Raw genomic sequence first — 11567 nt, forward strand, 5'->3', positions numbered from 1 at the left:
GTCCATGCCAGTGTTTAAGGTGGGAAGAGTTATAAAATCACAGTGCCTACAATTAAATCTTGCCCCATTCCTCCCATTTAACTTTCTGTATAACCTTGCACAAATTACATAACTTTTCTGTGCTTCAGAGCTTTTTTTTTAATTTAGTAAATGATGTAATATAACCTATTTGACAGAGGTGTTAGGAATATATTTATAAAGGAGTTGGATAGGCGTGGCACCAATGGTAGTCACCACCACCACCACCAATAACAAGGACAAATGATAACAATGAATGTTAGCTACTATTATTTTGTATTTTTATTAGAAAGCTGCTGCCAAAATTATCTCATAAACAGAATTGACTCCTCTCGAGATTTAGACTATATTTATAACAAACACTTTTATGCAAAAGTTGAGATCTGAAGACATAGCTGTAAATGGGACCACAACCAAAAAAAAATTGCTAAGCTGCAGGACCCCTGGGTGGCTCAGTTGGTTAAGCGTCTGATTTCGACCCAGGTTATGCTCTCATGGTTTGTGAGTTTGAGCCCCTTATCAGGCTCTCTGCTGTCAGTGAGGATCTGCTCAGTGAGGACCCTCTGTCTCCCTCTCTCTCTGCCACTCCCCTGCTTACACACTCTCTCTCTCGAAAATAAATAAACATTAAAAGTATATAAAAGTGAAGGAATTTGTTTTTTGGTATGAGTAAGATATAAGAGAGAAGATGTGAAGTTATTAATAAAGTGAGATGAAGGGCCCTAAGAAATTTTCTTATTTGATTCAGAAAGAAGCCAAACAAAACAATAAAAACAATCAAATCAATGCATCAGGTATTTGCATTCTTCATGACAGCTGCTCTGGTTTCTTCAACAGATGAATGCTGTCGTAAAAAAAAAAGGAGGGGCTCCTGGGTGGCTCAGATGGTTAAACATCTGACTTCAACTTAGGTCATGATCTCATGGTTCAAGCCCGCATTGGGCTCTGTGCTGACAGCTCAGAGCCTGGAGCCTGCTTCAGATTCTTTGTCTCCTCTCTCTGCCCCTCCCTGCTCATGCTCATGCTCATGCTCATGCTCTCTCTCTCAAAAATAAATGAACAACAACAACAAAACTTAAAAAAAGGTTTTTTTTTAAAAAAGGAGGGGAGTTGGAGCTACGTTAAAAGAGACTTGAGAGTATGGAACTATTAATATGATGGCTGAAGACTAAATTATAATCGCTCCATATAATTTCAATAAAGCCATACTCCATGACTACACTGTAACTAAGAGAAGAGAATACTGGGAAATTAAATTCACATGTTGGAAGAAAACCGAGTGTCTTAAACCAGGAGAATGATCTCTGCAGCACGTTTGGCAAAGAGGCAGCAACTGTGTTGAAGACAGGAAAGTTTGGTGAGGTTCTAATACAACACAGATAACACCAACCAGAGTTCATTCCTAGGAAAAAAAGGACCTACCCTGAATCTGAAAAACTTCAAGAACAATTCTGAGATCCAGTAAAACAGTGTACTGGTTCCTAAGGAGAGCAATAGAAAGGGGTTTGGAATTATTGAGCAGACTGAGTGGTCCTGAAAAATACCGCTTCTGGAGAAAAGGGAGACATCTTAGAAAGAGGAGGTGTCTCTTGAAGGGAAGGAAGAAGGTAATGGTAGTCAAAATCCATAGTAAAAGAAGACACTAAGAATCAGAAGAATGCAGAAAGAAATTAAAAAAGATACTATTTTTAATAAAATAAGTTTTACTTTACTATAGAAACAGAAGATGCTCTTAAACAAAGAAATCAAATAAGTCATACCAACCCCTCCCTTTGAAATGCCTACTATTCCAATAAAAAGTAATTATGAATTTAAATGAAGAGAATTCAATACACATATGGAATTTATATAAGAAGAAAATACATTATGAAACTCAAAATTTGCAGGAGACAAAAACGCTAATAATAACAACCACCAAAGCAAGGCATGAAAAAAAAGCTGTAACTCAACACTATTAACTAAATATAATTAGACAAATCATAATAGAAATAAAAAAAACAGAAAGATATAAGCAGGGAGATAAATCAAATTTAAAAAAAGCCATAGGAATATATTACAATATACACTAACATGTTAATTTTATTGTATTAAATGACCAGGGGAGAATAGCTAGGATTAAATTACAATTAGTAGCATAGACAATAGCAATGCAATAAAGTATATAAAATTCCAATAAAAAGAGCTTAAGTTTAACATAAAAGAAAAGATAACAAGGATCACATTAAAAGTTATTAAGAAAACAGGCAAAGATCGAATGTGTATATAATTGGAGAGGCTGAAGACTAAAACAACAATGACAGAACTAATATTTAAAAGGATAGTTAAACTCTTTTAATACAATTAAAGGATATAAAATAAGATCTGAATAGATACATTCAGATAGATAAGACCTATTGGTCAATTCTTTTTATTTTTAAATTATTTTATTAAAAATTTTTTAATGTGTTTTTCTATTTATTTTTGAGACAGAGTGCAAGTGGGGGAGGCGCAGAAAGAGAAGGAGACAGAATCTGCAACAGGCTCCAGGTTCTGAGCTGTCAGCACAGAGACTGACATGGGGCTCGAACTCAGGAAATGTGAGATCATGGCCTGAGCCAAAGCTGGAGGCCTAACCAACTGAACACCCAGGAGTCCCCCCATTGATCAATTCTGAGATATATTCCAGTAAAATCAAAACTAAGTAAAATAAATTTAAATACAATTTAAAGATAAAATGAAGAAAATATTCCTCTGTGCATCAAAGATAAAAACAAGCAAAAAATAAAAATCCAAGTAACTTACAAATGAAATCATCTACCTATTTGGCATAAGACTTCTCAATAGGAACATACAATAAAGGACATAAAAGGGCAACATTTTAAATCTAGGAAAGAAAATAAAGAGCCAGGGATTTTAAATCCAGGCAAGTTCACCTTACAGTATCAAGGCTATAGATAAATCAGTTTAAAATAGGCAAGAATATTGTAATCATAAGCCTTTCCCAAGGAGTTAACTGGAGGGTGAGGCTGATTCAACCAAATGATTATTGGGTAAATTGGCAAGAGAACTGTGGGGGTATTGAATATGTTCTGCAAGAAAGCTAAGCCTAAAGCAGAAGTGGTTCTAAGGATGCAATAGATGCCACATGCTCTTGAAGAAAGGAAAATAACACAACTTAAAACTGGGAAAAGAAAGGAAAGAGGAAAAGGGAAAGCATAAGAAACTCAGTGATTGCTGGATGGGTGGTGCAAGAGGATAAAAATACCATTTAATTGCTAACAAATGGAGTAATACAGGACTAAATAAGAAAAAAGGTGAGTAGGAATGTTATATACAGTGACTAGTAAAATATCATTTAAACATATATATGTTTTAAGATACCAAGCAAAAAAATTTTAAAAAACAGAAAAAAACCTGTAGTGAAAAAAACGAACAAATATAATGCACTCAAAATATCCAAAATAAAATAATATAATAGAGATGAGGCTAAATGTATGAATTCTATCAATACAAATGGGCTTAATTCACTTAATTAAATGATAAGATTTTTAGAAAACTCCCCAAAGCTCAATTCATTGCAATCTACATGAGGGATGCCTAACACACATTCATTCAGAAAGATTAAAAATTTTATAAATTCACCTTTACAGGGGTTGTATATCTTTGCATTCTTACTATCAAGGTATGAAAGTCTCTTTTTTCACATCTGCTCCAAAAAGTATATTGTCAAACTTATACATTTTAATCTTCATTTCTTTTATCATAAGGGAAATTGGACATTTTAAAATATGTTTAAGTAGAGAGGGAGAAAAATGAGAAATGTTTTATATATTCAAAACTTGAATAAATTCAAACAGGAGGAAGCAGAACACATAACTTAAAAGAAACAAAAATAATAAAACTATATATATATATAAATTTGGTAACATAATCACAGAGGAAAAAATAATTCTGAGCTACCTTTAACTCTAATAGTAGTTTCTTACTGGGATATATTCTAAGGGGAAAAGTTGAACTCACTAGTTTCATTGGTACTGGTTTTATTTGTCTAGTTAATTTGAAACCATTTTATAAATACTTTAGGGTAAAAATGTAAACATGATTATGTTATCAGGATCCAAAAATTTGGGGACAAAATATTTGGAAGAAGATAAAAGTGATTAGAAATTTTAATATGAATTTGTAATTTTTAACATATGTTTCCTAGGTCTGCCCTCTGAAATGACCTATGAAAGAATGACACTCCAGTAGTGATGACCACATCTAATTCCTACCAGAAGGAACTAGGACTTCTTGGAGAAGTAGGCACTCGTCAGTCTGGTGCAGGTGAGCCTAGGATCTCTCATTTCAAAACAACATTGAAAGCACTCAAAGACTGAACTTGCTGGGATTCCCACTAGCCAAATTTGTGATAATTCGAATATCAAAAAGAATAATGACTCTAATTGATTGTAAAGCATTGAGCAAATTCAAATCTATGAACCCAACAATGCTAATCAAAAGAATAAAATTCATTTATCACCCTTGGAGTTAAATCTTCCACTGAATCTTTACTGTGAAAATTGCTAATTAAAGGGAAGGAATGAATCATTTACTTTGTCTTTTTGGCGAGGAAAGAAATTTCAGCTCAAATTGATAATAGAAAGCTCTTTTTTTTGTACAGAAAAAAAGACAGTTAATAAATACAGAAAAAAGAAGGGAATTAGAAATCAACATTTATGCAACCCTCCATGATGTTATTGGCTGAGGCAAGAGATTATTGGAGTATGCATAAAGTAGTATGGAAGAAGTACGGAAGCATAAAGTAGTATAAAGAAGTATGGAAGGTACAATATTTACATCATACAATTATGGCTTTACAGGTTACTCACTGCAAAGAAGAAAATGTACCTTTTACAGGAGAACTATCAGGAGATTACCACCTTAACCAAGGGATCAGCCTTAAATTACTTAGAATGGAATAACTTGTCCTAATGTGCCCCTGTTGTAATGCAAATATGAAATATAGCACAGCATCACTCTTGAAGTAATCTTGCCAAAATATCTGAATCTAAAGAAATCTTTTGACCTAACCTTCAGTTTACAGGAAATGCGGGAGCTAAGCATTCTACAAGAACACCTGGACTGAACTTTTCAAGAAGCCAATGTTATTAAAATAAAAAGTAGGGAGAAGGCAGCCGTTCTAAAGTAAAAGAAACTAAAAAAACATAGCAACCAAAACCAAATGCAATATGTAAACCCTGGTTGGATCCTTGTTTTTTTTTTTTTTAAAGTATAGAAAGTATAATTCTATGCAAAATTAGCATTGCAAAAAAAGATATAAAAGGAATTTTGTGTTTAATTGAGGAAATGTGAATAGAGTATTAGGAAATATTAGGAAAAATGTTAGTTTTCTTAGATGATAATGAAGTTACGGTTTAGGAGGAAAAATTTTTTTTAGGTGATGCATGCTGAAGTATTCAGGGATAAAACATCATGGTGTCTAAAGTTTACTTTCAAATAGTTTATCAAAAAAAATGTGGTACATAATCTATACATGATAAACACGGCAAAATATAAACAAATATTGGATCTAAGTGGTGTGTATACTGGTGACCACTGAACTATCCTTTCGACTTTTCTGTATATTTGAACTTCATGATGAAAAATTGAGGGGGAATGACTTAAGAGATGTCACAATTCTACGGTATATGCTAGACGGCTAGTTTGCGCAAACATACCCTGAGTGACCCTGTTAATCACTTTCTTGAAAATGTAAAGACCCTGTCCTCCCTCCATATTCCCATCAAGCATAATGTGCAGAGGAATGTGTTGTTTAGTGTTCAAGGTCAGGGGCCCCAAGGGTGGCAAACCCAGAGCATCTCCCTTTTAATGAAAAGTGTCCAGGTGCCTGGCTTTAATCACCTTGGAAATGCTGGCCATGCAAACGGGTGGAAGTGTTGCAGGACTTTTTACCTCAGTACCAGGGTTTGTTGTCTCACCACTCTGAAGAATGAAGAAGTGGACACAAAATGAGCAGCAGGCAAAACTTTATTCGAGTATAAGATCAGAAAGGAAGAATAGTATGAAAGCTCTCTTTATAGAGAGGGGACATTCAAAAGTGAATGCCCTTGACCTATAGTCAATAACTATATACATATAGTCTATAACTAGGGTCTTTGTTTTATAAGCTTCTGGTCAGCCCATCCTTCACCCTTGCCCTCCTTCCTTCCCAGGTCCTACCCTTATAGGCTTGATAACTCTAGGTGCTGGGTTGTCCATTCTGATTGGCTCGATTTCATTGTACGAGGGGTGGTCTATGGCCATATCATTCTTTGTGGGTCATACATGTTATGGCCTACTACTTGGTTTTAGTCTTTAGTAAAATTCTTGCGGGAAACCTGAAGGGGAGTAGGTGGTATCTGTTACATTCTTAAGGGGAACTTTACGCCTGAGAGGGTTTGCCGTGGTCAGACACTCCCAGCCTTGGTGTTTTTCCCCACCCAGGAATCTCAGGTCCTAATCTTTCCCCCTCTGTCTACTGAAGCCTATCTTTTCCTATCATAGAAGGGCCACTGATAGTTACTTGGTTAAGTTGCTATGCTATAAAAACTGGCTGCAGAGGATTCTTTGTCTAGTCAGCTGCTCCCGGAGTCCCTGTATATAAGTTCCCCCTAATTGTCCTATGTCTTGATTACTGTCTGGGGGTCTTTTCTTTGGCCTCTCTGGACCATCACTCACCTGAGGCTTAGAGTCTGCTGGGCTGTGTCTCTCCAATATATGGCCCTAAAATGTATACTGAATTAGATAAAACATTTGTTTATTTTTTATTTTTTATTTTTTTTTTAAAATTTTTTTTTTCAACGTTTTTTATTTATTTTTGGGACAGAGAGAGACAGAGCATGAACGGGGGAGGGGCAGAGAGAGAGGGAGACACAGAATCGGAAGCAGGCTCCAGGCTCCGAGCCATCGGCCCAGAGCCTGACGCGGGGCTCGAACTCACGGACCGCGAGATCGTGACCTGGCTGAAGTCGGACGCTTAACCAACTGCGCCACCCAGGCGCCCCAAAACATTTGTTTATTAATTTATCATTTGGGGAAGATTAATGATGACAAAAATTAGTTTTTAAATTATTTTATCTATAATGAAGTTTAAATTCTCTTATAGTTCCAAAGGGTCATGATAATTCAAGACCTACAGTATTGGTGAAGTTTTGGGGTAATGGGGGGTTTGTAGAGTCCGGAGCCAATGGCCAAGAAAGAATTCTTGAAGACATCTGTAGTGCCAAATGGTGATTTTATTAAAGCATGGGGACAGGACCCTTGGGCAGGAAGAGCTGCACTGGGGTCATGATAGGTAACTCATTATATACTCTCAGGTTGGGAGGGGGTCAGGGATTGAGTAAATCTCTAAGGTTTTTTGGAAGCAAGATTTCCAGGACCTTGAGGGGCTAGCTGTTGGTAGGGAAACATCATTTATCACCATTTAATCAAACCTGTCATGGGACCCTTCAGATGCATGTGGTGGTGAAGGGACATAAACTTGGAGCATGATTCTGGGGCAGTTGAGATAAAGGAAGTAGACTTACAGGATCCTCAAGATTGGGACAATGTTAAGCCAAGTTTCTCTTTTGCCCCTAGCAAAGTGTCATCCTTGAGGTAGCTGAGCTCCTAGAGGGAGGTCACTCTGCTGGTCTCAAGGACTTGTCAATAGGCTATAGGCAGTAAGAGGATTTAATTTTTCATTTGCCTTAGTTTCCCACATTACCATGGCAAGCACTTAAACCCCTTTCTTTTGTTCTTGGGTAGCTAGGAGTGTCCAAGGAATATCACACAGATCCCACCTGGGGTGCGGTGGGGTGCTAGCTTCTGTTTTTGCCCCTCAGTCTGCCTCATGCTCCCTTATCAGTATGGTATGGTCAGTTTGGCCTGAGTGGACATCTGGTTAGAGATAAAACATCCAGAGTGGTTGGCTCACATCTGCCAACTGAATGTAATAAGTCTCTGCTAATGGGTTTCACTTAAGGTGGACGCTTGAAAGATATCACGCATGGACATCCTATGAGTGCTACAAGAGAACAGTAAAAGATAAGATATCCTTTAGGCATTATTAAAAGGCCTATAGGAGGTGAGGGTGCACTTTTGTGATATGCTAGGATGATAACTAGATCACTAGGTAATAACTCAAGAAATCTTTGTTTACCTAGCCTTGTGATAGCTATCTGTATAGAAATATGAAACTTGATATATTTAGTATATTTGGTGTAATGTATTTCTCCTGTAAACCCAAATAATCTGATTTTATTTTCATAAATTACATATAATAAGAAAACTGTCAATTCTGTAGAATCAACCAGTTTACAACATACTTTTATATACAGTGAAGAAGGCAATGAAATAGTTTTTAATCTCATTTTATACATGAAGCAACAGGTACTGAGACTAAATTATTTGCCTAAAGCCAATGGCTAATAAATACAGAAGCTGAAACTTGGGTAAGCCCTACAAATTCCCCCTCTTCCTTCTCTTAAACAACTGGATCCCATCAAACTCATGTGTACTTGACAATCCAGGCTAGGGTTCAGGTTGACTAGTGATGAGGGGAGAACCTACACTTCACAATAATGAATTCTCTTAGCCTGATGTGCTTTACAGGGTAAGACATGGCCAAGTGTATGTTACAGGTTGCAAGTGGCTGTTTGCTCATGGAGATATATTTTTAGCTTCTTTTTATTTTAATGATGCTGGATGACTCAATTTCTTTTCATTTCACATGAGAAGCGTGGTGATATTTTCCTGTTTTACTTCACTTGAATATAAAACACCTTAATGAGCTGTGATGCTGGGTGGGCTAGTCTGCCTTTGTTTGCTTCTGAACTTCCATGGAATGCTTGGCCCCAGTAGAGCTTTCTTAGTTCATCGCTCTTTTTAAGGAACTGTTAGAGGAGCCTGAGGGCTCTTGAACTTTTGATGCCAATGGGTAGTGAGACACTCTCTTGGCTTAATAGGTTCTTTCCATAATTGCTAGACTGTATTTGTTTTTCAATACCGGCAGGCAGAGATATCTGGGGCTGGGGGGTGGGGATCTTTGGGTATAATGCAGAAAACAGTTTTTTCTTGCTTGTTTTAGTTCTGTTGCTTTGTCATTGTTGTTGTTTTTCCATTTCAATTTACTGTCTGTGCATAAAACACTTAGTGTGTTTAGCTAATGTATTAGAATGGAAGCTGAATGAGTATTTTCAATTTTGTCTTTCCTTAACAGACCATGATTTTCCAGACCGAGAATTCTGTAACAGATTAAGTCAGGGGTGCATCTTTGTACCTGCTTTATTTACAGATTGGACACATTCACCCCATTGTAATATCCACCTATGACTCACTTGTAGTTTATGTGTGTGTGTGTGTGTGTGTGTGTGTGTGTGCGCGCGCGCACCCACACACACTCATGTGCACATGTACTATCTAGTTTACTTCATAGACTAAGATCTTTGATTCACTTGTGGTTTTTCATTTTAATTTTTTTAAACATTTATTTAACAGCGCAAGTGGGGAAGGGTAGTGAGAGAAGGAGACACAGAATCTGAAGCAGGATCCAGGCTCTGAGCTGTCAGCACAGAGCCCAAAGTTGGGCTCAAACCCACGAACCATGAGGTCAGGACCTGAGCCAAACTCAGATACTTAACCGACTGAGCCACCCAGGCGCCCCTGGTTTTTAGTTTTAAAAGAGTAGCTGCTCAAGTATAATTTCTCTTTTAAAAGTAAACAAATTAAGTTTAAAAGCCTATCGGTATATGTAATATTTTTTACTTGTTTTTGCCAAAAGAGATAATTTCTTCTCTAATTGTTCTAACAAACAGTGTGAAGACTGCTCTTACAAAGGAAGTAGTTGACAAGAATTACATGTGTGTGTGTGAAGAGAGCCAATTTTTTGATAGCAGACTTTTAAAAAAATTATAGTCTATATTAACAAAGTGAAATTATGATAGGGAAAGATAGGATAAAATAGTCAGAGAGGGAAAGTTAGGACCTGAGATCTCTGGGTGGGGAAAAACACATATTTTAAAGCAACGCTGGGAGCATCTGACTAGGAGCAAACTTCCTCAGGCTTAAGGTTCCTTTTAAAAATCTAATGAACACCACCTACTCCTCCTCAGGTTCCCCTCAGGATTTTGACAATCAAAATACCTAACTAAAATACATAAACCATAAAACTCATGTTGTAAAAGGGACAGTATGACCATAGTCTGATTCCTCACACAATGAAATCAGCCACTCAGGAATGGACAACCCAGAACCTAGAGTTATCAAACCAATAAGGGTAGGACCTGAGAAGGAATGAGGGGGAAGGGAAGGGAGGGTGACCAAAATCCTATAAAACAAAGTCCCTTGCCTATTGTCCACGGATATTCACTTTTGAATGCCCCCACTCTGCAAAGAATGTTTCCATACTATTCTTCCTTTCTGATCTTATACTCTAATAAACTTTCGCCTGCTGCTCATTTTATTCTGTGTCCACCTCTTCATTCTTCGAAGTGGTGAGACAATGAACCCTGGGTGTTGAGGTAAAAAATCCTGCAACAAATTGGAGAGGACAGGATGTAGGAGGGGGAGGGAGAATGGGAGAGAGGAAGTGTTATAAAAGATCATTTATCAGTAGAAACTTGAGCTATAGTTGGACCAATAGATTAGAAAACTACTGCCATTGAAAAGATAGTTTCTCGTTCAAAGGTCCCAAGAGGTAAGAACACACCAGGTCATGGAGGTATCTACACAGGGAAATATCGCTATCAGTTAGGAGATGGAAGGAGAGGGAAAACTGTGGGCAAGAACTTTGTTATGGTTTCTTCAGTAGAGTGTGCAAGGCAGGATAGGCAGGTTTAGGACTGACCAGTTTGAACAATTTCAGTGTATAAGGTCTGTCCTTACTTGTCTGGCACCTAGCCTATGGTGATTAGGGTAGAGAGTTAGCGTCCCAGAATGTGGCAGCGTGATAGAGTGGGTAGTTGAGCTCTGGATTGGTTGATTTGTATTTGCAAAGTGCACTCTTGGGTGAGTTGTTTCTTATTTCTGGGAATTGGCTCCCCTTGGAAGGGGTGATCCCCCCCGGGGTCAGCAAGTCTCCAGATGTCAAAATATCAGAATGTGTACAATAGAAGACATGGTTAATACAGAGAGAAAGAGAAGGAAGGGGGACTGGAGATAAATTAAGAAGAAAGACACATAAAATAGGCTTGAAACTAAAATGATGTTTCAGAAATTTAATATCATAGTATAGATGAAGAAAACAAGGTTTTCTCTGATGTATTCATGTTGTATGTAAGTATTCTCTCCACTTGGCCTTCCACAGAGCATTTTAAAGTTTCTACTACAACAATATTTATCACAGTGCTTCAATTCTTTTTTTTTTTTTAATTTTTAAAACATTTATTTATTTATTTTTGAGAGACAGAGAGAGACAGAGCACAAGCAGGGGAGGGGCAGAGAGAGAGCGAGACACAGAATCAAAGCAGGCTCCAGGCTCAGCACAGAGCCTGACACAGGAGTCAAACCCATGAACCATGACCTGAGCCGAAGTTGAATGTTCAACCAAC

General features: G+C 37.3%; 1 long non-coding RNA gene across 1 annotated transcript in view; it reads left to right on the forward strand.

The window, feature by feature from the left end:
- The window catches only part of LOC131490059 (uncharacterized), a 407583-nt gene extending 403082 nt beyond the window's left edge, over positions 1 to 4501 (forward strand). Inside the window, exon 4 of the long non-coding RNA XR_009250929.1 lies at positions 4205 to 4501. This is a non-coding gene — a long non-coding RNA (uncharacterized LOC131490059). The remainder of the gene's footprint in view (positions 1 to 4204) is intronic.
- Positions 4502 to 11567: the final 7066 nt, after the last annotated feature.

Source organism: Neofelis nebulosa, chromosome 11 (genome assembly GCF_028018385.1).
Source record: "Neofelis nebulosa isolate mNeoNeb1 chromosome 11, mNeoNeb1.pri, whole genome shotgun sequence".
NCBI classification, from domain to species: Eukaryota; Metazoa; Chordata; class Mammalia; order Carnivora; family Felidae; genus Neofelis; species Neofelis nebulosa.